The sequence below is a fragment of the Hirundo rustica genome, chromosome 2, assembly GCF_015227805.2.
Source record: "Hirundo rustica isolate bHirRus1 chromosome 2, bHirRus1.pri.v3, whole genome shotgun sequence".
NCBI lineage: Eukaryota > Metazoa > Chordata > Aves > Passeriformes > Hirundinidae > Hirundo > Hirundo rustica.
The window spans coordinates 54,162,111-54,181,306 of record NC_053451.1 but is presented as its reverse complement, the minus strand read 5'-3'; the positions used below and the strand labels follow the sequence as shown (position 1 = coordinate 54,181,306).

General features: G+C 43.5%; 1 long non-coding RNA gene across 1 annotated transcript in view; it reads left to right on the top strand.

Moving 5' to 3' along the window:
- LOC120748545 (uncharacterized) overlaps positions 1-8,826 on the top strand; it is a 67,768-nt gene extending 58,942 nt beyond the window's left edge. The window contains exons 3-4 of the long non-coding RNA XR_005699389.2: positions 6,352-6,497; positions 7,700-8,826. This is a non-coding gene — a long non-coding RNA (uncharacterized LOC120748545). The remainder of the gene's footprint in view (positions 1-6,351; positions 6,498-7,699) is intronic.
- The last annotated feature ends 10,370 nt before the right edge of the window (positions 8,827-19,196 follow it).

The following is a 19,196-nucleotide window of genomic DNA, read 5'->3' as shown; positions in this document are numbered from 1 at the left end:
TCCAATGCTTCAGATGGTGCATAAAAACCACTCCTACCCCTGCAAAAGAGCAGAAGCATTGCATCTCTGGGAGAGTCCAAGGAAAAGTAACATGAAAGCCTCCCACTAAAAATGAATGCATTTGAAAAACTGCCTTCTGTCCAAATCCAATAAGTGTAGGTAGGGCTGGTTGTCCAAATCTTAGACATAGTCTGGTCTTTCCATGCCCCCCGTTTGTTGCTTACAAATCAGTGCCTCATGAATTTTTTCCTGTTTTTTTTTCTCAACAACATGCTGTTTCATAAGTCCCCATATCTCATCTTATCATGAAGAAACTCTTATTCTGTAGGAACCCTTGATAAATTGAATATTTTGATCTGCTTGATAATTTTAATATAATTACAGATTTATTAAATAAGGATTGAATTCCAAACTGGCAAAACTCCCAATTCTTTGCAGTTCTGACAATAATGTGCTTCTTTCAATCAGGACTTTGTTTTCTTTTGTTTTTGTGAATTATTTTTTATCTTGGTGCTATTAGAGTATTTGCAGCCTTCCTCACAATATGAGGGACTTTGAGAAGTAGATGTCTGTCTTGTCTTTAAAAAGGTGATATGTCTAAAAATAGCAAAATCTGACCAAAAATATATATCAATGATTACTTTTGCTGTTAAATATTCACAAGTTGCTTAAATAATGTATTTTAGCCTCATTAATTCAACACGAGAAATAATTACAATTTTACTTAAATACTCTATTCCATTAATACATAATAATATGCATGCAATAAATAGTGCATCTGTTGTTTACTGCTGCTCCTTGTTACTACTAGTTCTATGTCTGGTTCTGTTATTGGTATGAGGTCTGTTTTCGGTGAAAATTCTTCAAATGTCAAAACATGACTAAAATGCAATAAACTGCAAGTAAAACAACCACATTTGAAAGAATGTGAAAAGCACTTTGGCAAATTGTTATCTTTGCAGTGGTATCTTTGCTCTATATATTTACACAAATGCACAGAAAGATATTATATATTAATTACACAGGAAAATCTTACTCATCTCTGTAGAAAAACAGGATAGAGATTTCACATGTGGCTCAGCTCTAGGATGATGTGATATTAGTGTCTGTGCTGTTTTCAAGATGCAATTTATCTAACACTGGGAAAGAGTATGGTTTGGCTGACTAAACTCTGGAGTGATGCTGAATGATAAAAGTGCTAAGGGGAATTTTTGGGGCGTCTAAAAGACAACGTATAAGGCTCTGTAGGTGTAAAAAAAAAAAAAAAAAACAAAAAAAAACCCAAAAAGACTTTTTCTGGTGGTTGTATAAAAAGCTTACTGACATTTTATGACACGGATTAACCTCCTCCCAATACCTTTAACCGCCCCCCCTCTTGCCAAACCTAGCTGCCTCAAAGCTGGGTGCAACCACACTCACACAGAGATCTTATTTTGGCACTTTGGCTCATTTCACCTCTCTTTGAGGGATTTGTTGTACCTTCAGTGTTCCAAACTGGAGTGTGCTGTAGTGTAGATGTCCATGGCCAGGGAAAAGGGCAAGCAGTCAAGTCTAACAGCTCTTCTGGGATACACACCACCAGTCATCTGCAAAACACTGAGCGTCACAGGTCTTTGAAAGCTGAGGCAAACCCTACACTGGGTTTGAATGCTGGAGAAGGAGAGATTTGCAGCCCCCACTCTGCAATGGGGTCTGCTGCGGGTGAAAATTAGGGTCAGTGGCCTGGTGGGGATTCTCTGCTTGTGAGGGAGTGTGCTCTGGGACAGATTTGCATAAGCAGAAGCATATTTGCATGATGGTAATGGATGGGTCTAGGTGGTGACAGGTGCTCTTCCCCAGAATTTGCTCTTCCAGACAGGCTGGCTCCTTTCCACAGTGAAACTGAGGTATGGTGACTCTGCTGTTAGTGCAGAGGTCTGAGCTAGCTCTCAGACATAGGATTCCCAGAAGCCCCCCCATCTCATTTGCATCCTGGTGTTTCCAAGAAGCCAAGCGCTTCTTGAATTTCCTCTTGGGCTATCCAGCCTAGCCCTTTCAGCATCCTGCACGCTGGGGAAGCTCTGGGCAGGATTCATCCCAGCCAACTCACGGGCCAGTTGGCAGGGGGAAGGACATGTCCATGGAGGTAGATTTAGATCTTCAAGGGGCTATTGAAGTTATTCTTCACAGTGGCCTTTTGTTTTTGGTTCCAGAGGGAGCCTTATATGAGCAGGGTTTGCTGCTGTTGCCTTCCCAATGCCACCCAGGTGGAAATGCCCACTTTGACCTAAGCTGCCCTTTGCCATAGATGTGCAAACAGATGGTGGCCAAAGGTCTCAGTGGAGGTAAGTCACCCTAAGTCTGCTCCTTCTCTTGCAGTGTGGTCCCACATCTTTGACATCAACTTCTTCCCGTTCCTACCTACCACTGCTTCAGGACCTTGCTTCTTGGGGAATGAGGAAATCCAGGTCCTATTGAGTTACGGAGAGAAAAGGGATCTTGATTTCTATGGTACAGGGTCTGGGCTTCCCTCTCTCTGGTGCTGGGTCTTCATTTCAGGTTACCAGAGGCAAGACATGATTGCTGCGGATCTTGGTGGAGTCCCAGGTCTGTGCTGACAACTTTTCAAAAAAAGATCAACTGCTTTTTCATGTAGCCCTAGAAGCTGACTACACAGTAACCCTGGCTGTGAAAAGTTTTGGAAATAAAAGCTTGAAAAGTTAGTGATCCTCTTTCCACTCCCCCCTCCCCCCCCAGGTTTGTAGAAAACACCAAAAAAGAGCACAGTTACAGTTGAATCTTGGGATTTCTTTACGAAGCAGATTTCAGGAGTCTGACAAACACCAACCTGCATTTGGATGCAGAGGACTTATTGGCTTTTCTCCTTAACATTTGAATCTGATTGAACTGGAAAAGTTGCCTGCTAGGTGTGAGTGGCAGAGCTCTGAAATACCGATTTTCGGTCTGTCGGTATTAAAAGCAAAACACTTCTTTTATGTCCCCAGACACCGTATCAAAGCCCACAGTGGCTTGCAGGATATTTCTGTGCATCGTGGCATTGAAGACAATAGAACATCCTGTGAAGTAACAGACATAACAAAACACCAAAGAGAAAATTGTGAAAAACACACTTCTCTGTTCCCTTTTTTTAACACAGACTTTGGTTAGAAACACAAATATACTGCATCTGAAATGGCTTTTTCTTGTGATTTGGCTTCTTTTTAATCCTCAAACCATTTAAAGTCCCACTCCTCTCCCTCAAACCCTGCTGAAGCTTGATGTGGGAGAACACAAGCTTTTTTCCCTACTGCTTTCAGTCACTGTCTGACATATTCTGAATGTGCCTTGATGTGTCTGCTGCTTTTAATATTGCTGGCTAACAAAGAACACTAGATTTGTTTCCTCCTACTGACACACATTTTTTTTATTTCTGTAGCAAAATATTGCTGTATTTTTCAGGGGGATTATATGGGAGAGCAATGTAAAAACCTCCATAAAGTCACTGCTTGGGGCTGACTTAGTCAATCAGTTTTGCTGTGGCATTGCATGCTCATAGACTGGGGTATCTTACATGCCAAGTGTTGTGTTAGTAGACCTTGATGCTTGGAAGCAAAAGGCTTGTTCTTGCACTTGTGGCTTTGAAGTCAGTGGAAACTTTATTTCTTCTCTTAAATTTGTTAGTGCCTGTGTCCAGAGCTCTTTGGGACACAGCACTACTGGAAGGGTAACCTCAGAAATAGGACTTGGTATTGAGATGCTGCAGCTTACACAAACAAAATGGCATTTTTTTTCCTTCGTTTTTTGTGGGAGGCATCATGCCTACACCAGGATAAGAAACATCTTTCTACCAACACACACCTCCCCTGTGTTTTCAGGCACCTGCAACTTTCTTTGCTACTATCTGGCCTAGGTCCATGTTCGGTCTTGATATATTTATATATTTAAAGTTTATTGCACCTCTCTCAAAGCTGGCTGAATTCTGTTGGTAGGTGACATGCTTCCTCCAATGTCTACTAAGTTTATGGATGCAGCACCAGCATTTTAACAGGTTTGGGAATGGATGATGCTCTATGAAGAGAATGATCTCCCAGCAGTTCAGAGGAGGTATTGATCAGCCACACTGCCCACTTGTGCAGACTTTGCTGGGGTATCAGTATCAAAACAGGAAACTATGTGAGAAATGTTAATGAAATTTGACAACAGCAGCTCAAAAGATGTTTGATCCACCGTTTGAATGTGCATAACTATTACAGGATGAGGAAACAGGAAATACGCTGAGGAGGAGGAGATAAGAACAGAGAACTGTAAAAAGAATAAAAATACTGAACTTGAAAAATTCCAAGTCACCTTTTCTAAGTCAGCTGGCATGCAGGAGGCATTTGTCACAGCACACAGCTCCTCGTTTAGGCATTATGCATGTAAAACCCAAGAAGCCAGAACTGAGATCCTTTGGCAATAATTTTTACCATGCCACTGATTGTGAGACCAAGTTAATGCCAAAAAGAAAAACTCCAAATGAAAAAAAAAAAAAAAAAACCAAACAACCCAGCCCCCAAACTTATTTGCCAGCAAGTGTTTTGAAATTTTCAAGACCAAATCAAATCTCTGTGGTTCCTGTTTCTTCTGAATCTGCATTTGCCTACAGCTCTGATTAAATAAAATACCACAGTGCTGTTCAGAAGGAGTATTTCATAATTTCATGATGACTTTTTTCTCTCCTCAGATCCCCTGCACATCACATCACATTTTACCATAAGTAACTGAGTCAGAAAGAAAAAAGAAAAACCAAAAAGAGCACTTACCCTCTTTTCTCCTGCTGTGTTTTATGGCAGTAGGTTCTCTGTCTTCTTCTTGTCAACCCACTCCAAAGTGTTACTCAATGAAGTCTAAAAAATGTGTTAATTTGAAAGAAGTGTTTGGCGGGGAGAGGGGAGAGGTGGCAAGGGGGGAAATGGATTTGGATGTAAAAACAGCAAATGCTTCCCTAATGTCACCTTTTATTAACAGCACTCAATGCATTTTTAACACATAAAGTCATGAGTCACAGTTTTTAGACAAAGAAACTGGGCTCCAGGTTTGATGCTTGGTAATCAGTAAACTAACAGTGAAGTTCAGGTCTCCTGATTCTTAGCCTCCGGTCCAGATCCATTGGATGATACAATTTCCTGTTGGAATTATTCTGAAAGGAACCATTTTCTGAAGTGCAGGACACCCACTAAGGTCCTTAAAATGCCTTTTGAACTTTTGAAAACAGGGAGCACTAGTTACAGATTACATAATTCCTTCTAGTCCTGCACAATCTGATGGGGCTTTGTGTCTTCATGGGAGAGGACAGAGAGGAGATGCCTCTGTGGTATGAAGGCAAAGAAAGAAGGAATGGCCTGTGGACCAAGAGCAAGAACTTCCAAGGTGTGGAACCAAGGCAGATTGCTAAGTTTTTTCTGATTCTTGGGGTTCTATTGTTTTTAGTCTTAAAAATCCCCCTCCCTTGGGGCCATGATATCATTGCCTGTCATTTCATGAACTTCCTCCAAAGTTCTTTCATGTCCTTCTGTGTTAGAGAGGAATATGATTTTTTTCCTAAGTGGAGTGAAACACCACCTGTACATTGACCTGTCATGCTGGAGAGAGTACGGCTGGTGATGAGTCTACTTTTCATCATCTTCCAAAGGCAGGAAAGATAATTCTTAACGTCACCTATTATGAAATAGGCTTTTTATAGAAGATGATTTCTCTCTGACACAGTCTCCTCGTGTGTGATTAACTATTCTTTGGGTAGTCATAATGAAAAGAAAGTAAACATGTGGCTGATGTCACATCATGATGCCCTTCTTTAAGACTGACTGAAAGTGTTGAGAGCACTCCCACTAATCTCTTTTTTGAAAAGCAAAGAGAGCTATATCCAGTTTGACTAATGAGTCATCTTTCACCCTCCTGGTCCAGTTCTTAGGTTTCCAGCTTCACAATTTCTATGCTCTTCTGACTGCTTGCTCGCTATGAACCTGGGCAGAGTGTGTTTGCAGGTGCCATGGGAAGGAAGACATTGGGAACTGAGAAATGTCCTTAACACTGTGTGTCCTTGTGGGCTCTTAGGGGGAAGCCTTGTTGGTTGATTTAGGAAAAATATAAAAAGGTTGAGTGCATTTAGGTTCCATGCCAGCGGAATGGAGGCAGTCACTGGTGCTGGGAGCAAGAGGGAAAGGTTGGTGGGGGGCCTGTAACTAGAGGTGAGGCGTGGAGAGGGATGACACGCAGGATGCAGGATGAGGTAATTCTTTCCAGTTGTCCTCGGTCCTCCTTTTTTATCTTGCTGCTTTCCCTGTAGCAGTCTCTTCTTTGAAACTCTTTTCCTCCTTTTTTTTTTTTTTTCAGACAAAAAACCGCAGTGGAGGTCAGCAGTCTCAGGAGGACCATCTGCTGCTTTCCTTGTAGACAGAGGGACTTACCACCTTGGATTAATGATTGATGAAACAGATGAAACCCAACCCCATCGAAGCAAGCTGTGAACATCTTCCAAGGTAAATTGGGTTTTTCTGAATGGGAGCAATAAATAGCAATATTTAGCTAGAGGGACCTTCTATGAACACTTTCCTCTTTCTGTTCATCTATTCATTAGAAAATGAGAGTAGATGTAAATGAGCCCAATGAACATTGGTTGAGGTAAAGGCATAGATGAGCAATTGGCAGAGGCAAGGGGAAAATGCTGAGGGAGCTGAACAACCTGCAAGGCTTTGAGTGACACAGACTGTGTTTGGGAAGGTGCAGAATGTAATTTGTGCCCAGCCTATTGCCAAGGTCAGCTAAAGGGGTGACAGTGGAATATAATTTTCAGCAGTGTACAAGGCCTTAGGGAGTAAAAACCAACTCCATGGCACAATATGAAATATAAACCACTGACTGATGGAGATCTTGACCTTAACCATCTCCTTTCATGTCGAAAACCACATAGGAGTGAACCCCTGGCTGTGCTGGCCTGGCACAGGCAGAAGAGACCACAGTATTAAGGCAATCCTCCCCTGTTCTGCTTGCTACTGCTCAGGCACAGAATGCAAAAAGAGTCAAGGTGCAGGATAAGCCTAGGAGAAATCCAAGTGTGAAATTCCTCGTCTCAGGCAACAGCAACTGATGCAGTCTTCTCAGAGGCTTCAGACTCGCAGTTAAGCAGGAGAAAGCTGGTGGCACCTGGTGGTGTCTCCTCAGGTGCCAGTGGCCTCCATATGCTGCAAGTGCAACTTTTCTCCTTCCTTTCAGAGCCAGCACTGCCTGGACTGCGCTGTCTGGGCTGGCAGTGTGTCACCTTGCCGGGCTGGTTGGTGGCCTGGTGTGAGACGGCCGCTCTTTGTTCCTGTGCAGAAGCAGGTCACTGTGGTTAACCGTGCTGACTCCTTTAGGGGCAAACAGTTCTTCCTGAGCTTGTATGCATTGATCTCCTCTGTGACATCAACAGGACAGTACGTAGGAGGAGAGATATGCTGACTTCAGTCATTTGAGCTTCTGACAAAATTCCGCCTAAGGAAGATCTGCGGGTACAGGAGTGAGAAGTTGCTACAAGCAGGCATTGACATGTGGCAATAAATGGCCACTTGACAGACAGCAAATGATGGGGCTCGAGAAGTGCCCTGTTCTGTGTAGGGCATGGCTTGGGGTGGGGGCAAAATAAATGGGAAAAAAGAAGGAAATATTTTTGATATGTTGTTTCATTACCATTCCTTTTCAACAGCTCCATGAGATGCCTGTGCTGCCCTACATGTTTTAACCAGAAGAGCCATAAGCAAACTGTGCAGTGGCCTTGGACCCTGTGGACAAACCCAAGGTGCTACAAGACCCTTCTGGTAACAGAACTCCAACGACCTCTGGACCCCACAACCACAGAAAATACCTGTCAGAAGGAGGAGAGGATGTCTGGGATATGCAGCCATGCTGATGAAGCTCCAGACAGCCTGGAGACAAGAGGAGACATGGCAGTGAAGCAGGGTATGGTTGCTGTGCTCAAGGAGCTCCAAGAGGCTCTGCAGCTAATGCTGCCAGAGGACACATGGTGATAGGAAAGGAAAGCACAGTGACAGCACTCTGCAGGCCTTATGTCATACATCAGTGCAGAAACGCCACCAAGATGAGCTGTGGGCCTCATCACACTTAGCAAAAATGTAAAAACTGATTTAGTAGAATTCTTTTATGTAGGTCTTTCTCAGCAGTCATATTAATCTTGCACAAAAGCCCTATAGAGGTAAGCATTCCCACTATTGACTGCTAGAATAAAGACACTTAGAATTTTAGTTTCCAGACTTATGAAGTGCAAGTTTTATTCCAATAGTTAAATTGTGAAATACTCAGAAGATTTAGGAAACTCTAACAGGAGCAAGCACTGTACATTTTGTCCATTTTTAGGAGAAAATTTTTTTTCCTGTTTTTCCTAGAATAAAGCTTTGTTTTATACTGATACAGACATTGTTTCTGTGTGATGAGGAACTTGCATCTCTGAATAAGGAGTGCAGATGTCTGGGTAAAGTTTCTGAAACACCATCAATAGCTGTGTTAAAACCCATGGATTGGAAAAGTAAGCAATTGACTGATAAAATTTGTTGAACTAGTGTTGTGCCTATGATCTTGATGATATGTGGCATAAATTATGCTGAAGACTAATGTATCCTGCAAGACAGCTGCATTTTTTAATGCTTCTTGGAGACTACCTGTTCAGCTTGCCTGACTGGTCTGTGTCGTGCCCTTCCCAGAAGCTGAATATCCCAAACTGGGGACAAAACCTGGTCACTGAAGTTCAGTAATTGTTGAGCTGGGGTATGAGAACCAATCTGATGCATTCTGGTCTTCTCTAACCACATTTTTCTAAACCTGTTGTTTTCTCATGCTATTTAATAAATATGCTTTACATCCCTGTGTCAGTGCGTCTTGCAAATGAGCACATGTAGTCCGTGGCTTAGTGTTGCATGGGGGAGGTAGCTGGCTCACCTGTTCAATGTTCCTGCATTCAGCTCTACAGAGGAGCTCTAGGGAGATTACCCCACTGGATCTGACATGCAAGTTAGGCTTGAAAAGTGGGAGCAAACCTTCCCACTTTGTTGTGATGGATAGAGGACAGGAGAACTCCGCGCATCCGGACCCACCACAGCCTCCATCAGCCAGCCAGCACTCAGCTCTAGGGCTTGCAGGTGTCTGTTGCAGGATATCTGTGCAATGTTAACTTCACCGTTTGTTAGCTTGGGAATAAGTTGTTCATCCTGATAAATTCCACATTATCTGTAGTTTTATTGTTTACATTGGTGTGTAACACCCTTCACAGTAATTCTGGAAGAAAAGCAGTGGTGAAATAGCAAATGAAAATATGGGAAACTCACTTTTTTGATGTGTGCAGGAAATGGGTGAAGTCAGCATTGTACAAATAGTGAGTGGATGAACTATACTTACCTCCATCTCTGCTGCACTACTGAGCAGGGTGTTACTGTGAGGGCAGAGGTGATGAAGGGACTGGATCTCATGAGGGGATGAAGTCAAGACTGCAGAAAACTGGGGGCCAAGCCCTGCTTTCCTCTGCTCTAGCACCAGAGCACCTTTTCATGGTTCAGACAGCAGTGAGAACAGGATCTGTTGCAGAGTTTAATCTCACACCCTCTGCCCAGGGGAGAAGTGTGTGCACTGGAGTGTGTTGTTTTGCTGGCGACGAGGGTGGCTCTTGGTGGTAGTTGTGCTAAGTGGGATCATATATCACACTTAGTGTGATATATGATCACACTTAGCACAACTCTAATCTCTCATATGTGATCCCTAATATATAGAGAGGGAAAGAGCCAGGACATGTATTCATGCAGATGGAGGTAGTGTGAACAGTGATGGTGCCCAGACCCTGGGAAAGCCCTGACACAGCTGTGGGGAATTTCAGGATCTGTCATAGACAAACTTCATCTTCTCCAGTGCTGAAGGTGCTGAGGCCACAGCTGGCCTGTGGGACAGCTGTCCTGGCTGCAGTGTGGTGCTACTCACACCGCTGAGCTGTCCTTGTAGAGAAACACAACTCTCTTAGGCCAAGGAATGTCCACTTTGTGTCCTTCAGTGGACTGAGTCGCAGGCTGTGGACATTCCAGACCTGCACGAAAAATGGCAAACCCCCCCAGAGCCTCTCTGTCTTATCTGTGTGCAACCTCTCTCCTCACAAATCCTCAATGTTTTACTGTTTTTCCCTTCACAAAAGGGTATAATAAAACAATTCTGAGGGCTCAGATGACTTCAAGTGCGCTTATTTTTGAAGTTTTCTGCTTGTAATCAACAGGGAATTTTGCTGTGTAACCATCTCCTATGAAAGAGTGGCTGGGCATTCGGTTGTCATATGGCTGAGTTGTATAATTATAGAATATGTTACGGTTTGATGGATGAAGTCATTAAGAGTGGAGTAATTAGTACCAGCCTGCTACTTTGAACTGCTGTGTGGTGTCACATATTCCTTGCAGTGAATTACATCTGTGCACACACAGAGAATACAGCTAACCATCTGATGCCTCAGGCTTACATATTGTTACTCTGTATCCATCCAGAACATTTTTCATTCAGTTTCAAAAATATACGCACAGCAAACCAGACAACAGTCTGTAGCTTCCTACCTCCTAGGAATGGCACCCTTTTTTTTTTTTTTTTTTTTCCTAAAGGAGAATTTAGAGGTTTGACGTGGCATCTGTCATGGACTTGGCACAGGAAATGAAATCTTGCAGTGGAAAGGTGAAAATTTCTGCTGTAGGACCTTGAGTCAGAAGTAATCCTGGTGTTCTGCATTTTGACTTGGCAGGGTGTGTGTGCAGTCTCTGAGGAGCAGTGAGTAGTGTGCAGCCTTTTACCCTTGAGCTGAACAACACACTGGAATTTCAGTGATGATCTATATGGAAAGCCCGAATGGATGACAAAGGTTTCCGTTGGGAGAGCGGGATGCTTGCAGGAGTACAGAGAGGATGGGAAGAGCAGCCCTGCAACAGGGAGAAGTCTGACAGCTCATCATGCGAGTTGCTCGCTGGTGGCCACATCTTCATCGTGTGAGGCACTTCACTGCAGCCTCCTCAGTCAGCATCCACTTCCTGCCCATTTTCCTCTCTAAGCCCCTGCAGCTGTCCTGGGATGATCTCCACTGTGAGCAGATATGTTTTCCTCCTCTCCTCTGCCCCACCACCAATGACCTTAAACAAAGTCACTCCAGCGGGATCGACTCAAACATTTCACTGTATTACACAGGGGACACGTCCTTACATGGGACTGCATCATCTTCCCTCTAGAGAACCTCACTAGGTGTGAAAAATCAAAATGTGGCTATTTTCAGCTGCAAATGATAGCTCTGGTTTGTGGCACAGCATGTTGGTGCCTCCTGGGAATTATGGTGTGGTTAAAGACATACTGCTGAAGCTATGATGTCTCACTTTTCCATTAGGGTCAGACAACCCTGCCATGCCACAGATCCCAGGGTGCCTTGGTGTCTCCCTACATTAAAAGTCACCTTACACTGGGTAAGAAGTGGCTTGAAATAGGTTAGCTCAGCTCAGAGAGAATAATATTCAAAATATACTGAATCTGAGCTGGATTTGGACCAAACCCACTAAAATGCTATGGGTTTAAAGATTTTTTTTTTTTTTTAGATGAAAAGTTGAAATTTAGTCTGGGAAACAATCACTTTTAGAGGAAAAATAGAACTGAACAACCACAACTAAAAATTCCATTTCCTGCTGAAAAACTATCCAACAAGAATTGCACTTAATCCTGAAAATAAGAAGTCTTCTTTGCTGACAAAAAAAAAAAAAAAAAAAAAAAAAGAACATATGAAAGAAAAAAGTGCTTGCATAAATACCCTGAGGAGTATTGAGTATATAATGGTTGCATCAATCTCAGATTTTCATTCTCTGACCCATCTTTGCAAGTGCCAGAGCTACTGCCTGCTTTAGAAATTGTTACTACTGCTTGCATCAGTTTTGGAGCTCATTTGTGGGGGTGGCAGGAGAAGAAATGGCCTTTGCAAAGTGACATTCATTTTGTCAGTCACTCCTTTTCTCAGCTTGATGAGCTATTTCTTCAGCTTTTTTATTCCTTCTGGATTTGGTATTGCTCTGCAGACTGCTCTGAACTGTGCTGTGCACATAACAGTGCCCTGGAGTCTGATCTGCCCCGTGCTCGTTTTGTCGTCATCTGCCAAACTCTCTGGTTGTTAGTTGCCACAGGAAGCTTGAGAGGATAAATGACTTGCTTAGACACACTGTTCCCATGGATGCAAACAGGCACAGACAAAATGTTTCCCCTTTTCATGCTTTTCACGCTTCCTTGCCAGATGTGTTGGGATGTGAGATGAAGTCTGCCCACCTTGCTCTGATCTCCAGCACTGCTGCTGAGTTGGAGAAGACCCTCTGTAGAGGTGTCTGTCCAAGCTGAGTGGGAGGCAAATGAGGATTTTTGAAATGGCCTTTTGAATTCCGATTCAGCTCTGTGGGTTGGGGGATAAGGTGATATTAGGAGTCTATTTTGAAACATGGCTTGAGATCATAAAGAAGTGTCTTTACATGAGAGACAGGCTTGTGCCAGTGGGACTCAATGCACAGTACAAGCTCTTTGGGGCAGTGCTGTCCTGTGAAGATGTGGGCTTCACCTTGATCCAATGTAAGGCCCAAATCTGAGGTCCTTTTGCAGTCAGTGGAAGGAAACTGGCTCTTCTGGATCGGTGTATCTCACCCTGCAGTAGCTCTCTGAGGTGGAATTTTAATAGTATTTCAGTGCCTTGTCTTGAGAAAAAAGTAATTTTTCCTTTGAAGCAGCTGACCTTCCCACTGGCAAATGATTGCTGTTATCTATCTCTGGAGTCCCTATTGCCACCAGGCCAGAGGATTGGCATGCTGGAACTAGTTAACTAAGGTGCCAGATTTAAAAGAGAGATAATCCACATGGTTTCATCTTGGTGCAGGTTGAGAAGTGACAACCAATTCCCCTTTTCCACAGAAACTGACTACATCACCCATTTCAAATATTCCTGCTTTGGTTTATGCGAGCATTTCCAGTGCCCTGATAGACATTGGGTGCTGAACACCAGGTTGCTGGTGGGGCTATATGTGCTGTGAGCTGGAATCCTTCCCACACTCATGTCCCAGTGCTGTGCAGCAGAACAGTGAGCTGCTTTGGAGCTGTCGTTTTAAAGATTAACTGAAAGAGCAAAGATTCTAATTTGCTTTCTGCAATACAGTTGGTGCCCATTAAATTCTGTCCCAGCTGTGTATTATATTGTACTGGAAGAGAGAGGAGTTACACAAAAAGCTTTATCTTCATCTGCCTGGACAGACTCTTTGGACATCACTGGAATGACCTTATCAAGACTGGGAATAAGTCAGGAGAGTGTGCATGGTTTTCTTGATCCAGAATCAATACCTTGGTCTACTCAACACCCCTCCTCGAAGCGGAGCAGTGCACAGGTTTGAGTGGTGTTTGTTCTCTTCATCCATACTGTATGCCATGGCCTGTGTGTCTGTGGATGGGTAAAGCAGATCTATGGCTGTCTGGGAAAAGACAGAGCTACCTCTGGGCTCACTCTGGCTTCTTTTGTGCATGTCAGAGGTCTCTGAGCCTGCATCTGTTTCCCATACCTGACCCCCAAAGGGACCCTCTTCGCAGAGCTTCTGGCCCTACGCACGTCTCTGCTGAATCTGTTATCAGACACAACTTTATAGTTGTGACTTACATAGCTTGTGGCTTAAGCCATATGGTCATTCTTTTATGTAGTATTTCTGCTTACTTATTTTTCGTTTTCCCACACCCACTCCATTTATTGTTGGCTGCTTTCCCAGCACCTTTCCTCCAGAGAGGGAGTTACATAAATAGATCTCTGTAGGCTTTTGAAGGCAGATACTGATGGATAGATCTCCCCAGATAGACTGCAGAGCAGTGTGAAATGCACATCACCCTACATACCTACAGCCACGGGAGTCACAAAACATGAGTCCCTATGGCTGAGGAGCTTGATCAAGGCGACAGTGCCACCGTGTTGACAGTGCCAAGACAGGGCCGGTGACAAACTCTGGGTTTCAGCTGCTGCATCTCATTAAATGGTGTCCTGCTTTGAGTGATTAGTCTGTCTGCAATCACTGGGAATGAATGTAGGGCTCTGGGGGAATTAGAAATAATTGAGGAAATTAAAATCAGCATAATGTTTGCATTTTCCTCTTCATATGCCTTTTATAATGATTTAATATTTATGTACCCACTATCTGGAAACATGTGGTTGATTTGTTTTCTTCACTTAATTTGCTACTGAAACATTTAATTACATTTAAGACTAAACACACAAATATATTTGCTTTGTATAGTTCATTAAAACTTAGTAGTTGCTCTGCAGCAGTCCTGTCTTGGTTCCTCACACACCCGGGACTCCCCTTGGTTTTTTGGTTTTAATATAGCCTGTGGTAGGGATGGTTACTGTGCCACCTCTGTAGGGTTAGCACTTGATTTTAGTGAGGCTTCTTTATAATTAAACGTGTTTTAATCAGAGCTAATAAAGTTAAAATCAAGGTAAGGGTCCCTCTAGAGGAAAACTGGCAAAAGATAATAACTCTGCAGCTGAATTCTTGGGGAAATAGGTATGTTATCTGGAAAGGGGAAGGATGATGATAATAACCTGAGGTTTGGACATAGTTTATGTGTCTTGCCAGGGCAGGTAGCAGGAAGAAGTACCCTGAAGATAGGTCATTGGCCCAGCTGTTGGAGTCTTGAGCCATGGGTACAGTGTCTCTGCCCAGAGAGGGACAAATGACCCGGGGAGTGGTTTAGGGGACTTGCTGCCACCATGTAGTTCTGTATCTAGAAGGGAGGATCTTGCACTGGGCAGTGTGAGAGGAGGGTGCAGCAGGGAAGGTATTTATTGGGCTTGGGACATAGGCAAGATAAACTGATACAGCTGGCTTTGGATCCCACGCCCTGACAGTCCTTCATGCAGCATCTGATGTCTCCAGCTATTCCATCCAGTCCTCAGTAGGACAACCCTACACCAGCAGCTCCATGTCCACACAGAATCCATCACTGAGCTGCTCTGCCTCCCTGGCAGGGACTGCTTTTTGCCAAGCCTATATGAGTACAGCCAAGGGCAGCTGATAGCAGGAAATTGCCCTTAATCAACTCCCAGATGTGGACATTTCCAAACTGGAAGAAGTCTGTGTCTGGCCTGAACTTTCCAGCTCATGCTGTTTCCTGCAAAAGCAGGGCACTGGCTTCCCCAGACCTACTGTAGAGACTGAACTTACACAGTGTGGGGTAAAGGAGCAAGTGGAGTCCAAACTACCCCCAGAGCCCCCCAAAAAACATGGGGAACTTGCACAAAAGGGCCAGTGTCTCTGAAGAATGGAGCAAGCCAGCCCCAGCGAGGTCAAAGCACAGTACCTCCTGCCAGGTTCCCTTCCCTGTAGACCTAGGAACAAATTGTTGGTGCTTTTGTACTGCAGTCAATGAGTCATTAACACTGCCCACAATGAGAACTGTGCTAGGGTTTGGTGATAGCAACATGATGCTGGTGAGGGAGAAATACAGGCTTTGGGCTTCAGCCATTAAATGCCCCCGTGCACCTTGAAGACCTGGGGAAAATTCTAACTGTCTGGTGGAGAGGTTCTTGCTGAGGTATTGGGATATTACACCAGTCTGGGAAGTGAAGTGCCTCTCCATGCTTCAGAGCAGATGCCTAAGTGCACAAGAAGCCCGCCTGGCTGCTCTTCCTTCCTGCCTGTCTTCATGGCGCAGTCTGGAGACGTGCCACATTCATTAGCTTTTGGCCAAGGGAATTGCTCCATGTGCAAAGAGGAAAGTTCCCCAGGGAACCCACTGCATAAACCATTGTCTGGGAGATAAGACTGGACCTCAAAGCAGAAATTGGTCTCCTCAGACCATATTATGTCTACATGTCTGAGAGGAGACAAGCGTCAAGACCAGGAAAAGCTGCACGCAGGAGGTTTTCATCAGGCAGAGAATTCCGTGGGCAGATAGAGCAAGTTGGCTAATGAGATAAAGACGCAAGAGCGTGAGGAGCTGGAGGAACACAGTAAGGGAGGATGGGCAGCATGGACCTGGATCAGGGTGCTGAGACAGAGGGGATTTCTGGCTCTCTGCTGCTAGACATCCCAAGACAAAACTCTCAGAGAACACTCACTTTGCAGAAAAGAAAGTGGATTAGGTGCTGGCATGCCACACACAAAAATGTATTACTCTCCAGAAAAATATTTTCTTCAAGGAACGGTCTAGAACTTCAATGAGGCCTCTCCTGTGCACGTATTTAAAACAAACAAACAAACAAACAAACAAACAAACAAACAAACAAACAAACCTGAAATTACCCTGAATGGGCATGGACATCTTCTTTGAAGTCTGTCCATCTTCTATGTGGAAGTGGTACACTTTTAATGTAGCAAAGGGAAAGCTTGTGTACTACTGGCCTGTAAGTAGTTAATGTTCAAGAAAATGTTGTAACTTACTAAATTCTCTCTTTTTATGGTTCACCCTTCCAACACTTTCTGTGTGTAAAATTTTCTCTGCTTAATCCATTGTGGAATCACATCTTCTATTTCTCAAGATCACTCTCCATTGCGATTGGCTATAAAAACACTCATCCCTCTCCACACCTCACTTCCCACAATCACACACTTTTTAAAACCAGTGGTCCGTGAAACGGCCTGAAAAAATAAGACTTCAAGGGTTTTTAAAATTTAATTTTTTGCCTCTTTTATGCTATCTACTGTGTCACAATGAATTGGCTTTTAACTGGCAGAACGGTGCCACTTGTAGGCGGTGCCCTCAGTGACAGTTGTTTAAAGCATGATTCTTCTGTATGTGCTGATGCAGTGTTTCACCAACGTGTTTGAATTTGGTTTAGCCTCTTATTTTCTTTGGCTGTATGGGACCAAGGTTTTAAAACCCAAGTAGTAACATGAAGAGGCTCCAAGGACAGTCGTGGAGGAGGTCTGCTAGTTGAGAAGGTGTTGTGATGCCAACAGGATTCTCACTTAAGTCTGTTACTTCTTGACCTGCTCTATTTTCTAACTAGAGAAAAAGGTTTTTTCAACCCCCTTCAAGCAGCACACCTATTTTAGGTGTGAGGGAAACCTGGACCTAAGTTAGAGAAAGGGAAAAGTGTGGATGGAAAAAAAAAGAATCTTGGATCATATTCCAGTAGATATTCTGCTTTTACTGTCTGTCTTTTTCTTTTGAGGTCTTGCCACTCTAAGTCATCAAGAAGCAGTTTTCTGGACTTGAATACTGCTGCTGGCATGTAGGCAGTGAGATGAGGAGGAAAGGAAATATCTTTTTTTCCTCCTGTCATAACTCACCTGATGTTCAGAAAGGAGCAAATCAAAGAATGAGCTCAGTTTTCACCGAACTGGATATAACCACACGTCAGTGGAAAGAACTGTGCTATCTTATAGCAGGAGAAGAACCCCTGGGAACCCTCACTCTAACAGAGACCTGGAAGGAAAGCTTGAGTCACTCAGTTCTGTCTCCTTCTGCTGTTGTCACCACACCATACGGACCTTTCACACACCGATCACGTTCCATCGTAAAAGTAGATAGCGGTTTTGCCCCTGTTACTTGTATTATGTAGCTGTTTGAAAGCCTTGATTCTAACAACAGGGAGAATGCAAGTTTGATTGTGCTAACGCTGGAGAGGGTTTTTTAAAGGAAAGTTCTCACACGCCGTAACTGGATGGCTGCAGTCACAGGATTTACGGCCTCTTTGACAGCGCGGTGCACACAAGCAGAGTAGGTGATGTATGCATACCACAACATCCAAGGCGATCTGAAAGCAGGGTTAAATTACGTTTTATGGATGGCATGGATGAAACTGTGCCCCTCAAACTGCTTTCAGGCTTGAAGATGTGGAATCTGCGTTAAGTTACTGAGGCATGACTAAGTTTTGGTCATGCTAGAAATGTTCCACTGTTTGGTAACCACATCAGAGAAAAGTCAAGCTCTGAAGGCCCTGGCGGGTTGGATCCCAAATGTGAAGGCAACCACTTAACAGAGCTTGAATGTAGTCTGTTAGACTGTTTTTCAATGCTATTCCAATCATTAGTGTGAACAAGACCTTAATTGCAACACTCCGATTCCAGGCATATTTTCTTGTTCCTGAAGGCTCTGTTTTTAAAGACTTGGAAGTGAACTGCTCTGTTTCGCTCTACTGAGGTGTTTGCAGTGTGACAAGTATAACCTATGTGGTGCCTTTGTTGTTTCTCTCTTTGTTCTAATGCTAAATAAGTGCAATGAAACCTATTTAAATGATCACATTTAAGGTAGGTTCATTCAATGAGAATTGCTGAAGGAAATTTTGCAAAGCAGAGAAGGGTTTAGAGCTGAATATAAGAAATGAAGTGCTGCCCCCAAAAAAACCTTGGAAGATGAGTTGCCAGGATGATGTCCCCCTGCTCAAGTATGAATGACACATTGACACTATTAAATGGAATTGGTGCAGTATACTGCAGACCAAATAGGCATTGCTCCTTTAGATACAGATTGCATTGGAATGAATATTAAAACTTTGCGCTTGAGAGGGAGGAGGTAGAGTGAGATAATGGTTGTAACATGACTTCCTACACTGGCAGCAAGTCAACCACAAACATAAGATTTGTTCTGAGTAACATTCATTATTAGCTTATCCCAGAAATAATGTGAGAATTCCTCCATAACCAGAGAATAGGCACAGTGCATCATTAGCAATGATGTCAGCCAAAAACACAAGCACAGTTTTACAGCCTGATATTTAAAACAAATGGGTAACAGAATGAAACTCCCAGTATGTCTGTCAAAAAGAGCAAATAATTTACTCCTTAGGTAGTTATAAAATGTAAGCAGATATGCCATAACGCAAGATGTATTTACCACAGAAATGGAGCACCCTGCATTTAGATCAGAGGCTAAATGAACCACTGGTATAAACACTGGTGTGGCAGCCGCTTACCGGGGATACGCCTCGGAACTGAAACTCGGACATAAATTTTCTATTTAAAACTCACTGTGCTCACTCTTTCTTGTCTTCTCTTCTCCCTGCACACGTTGCTTTTGTCACCCTTCTTCTTGCTGTGCTTGCTCCCCCAATGAGGCAAGGCTGATGCCATGCTTCTTCCAGAAACAGGTATCCCATGTGTAAATTGAGCTAACGTGTAGCTTTGTTTTCCACTGCATGGAGATATTTGGATATTCAGCACTCTAGACAAGGGCTG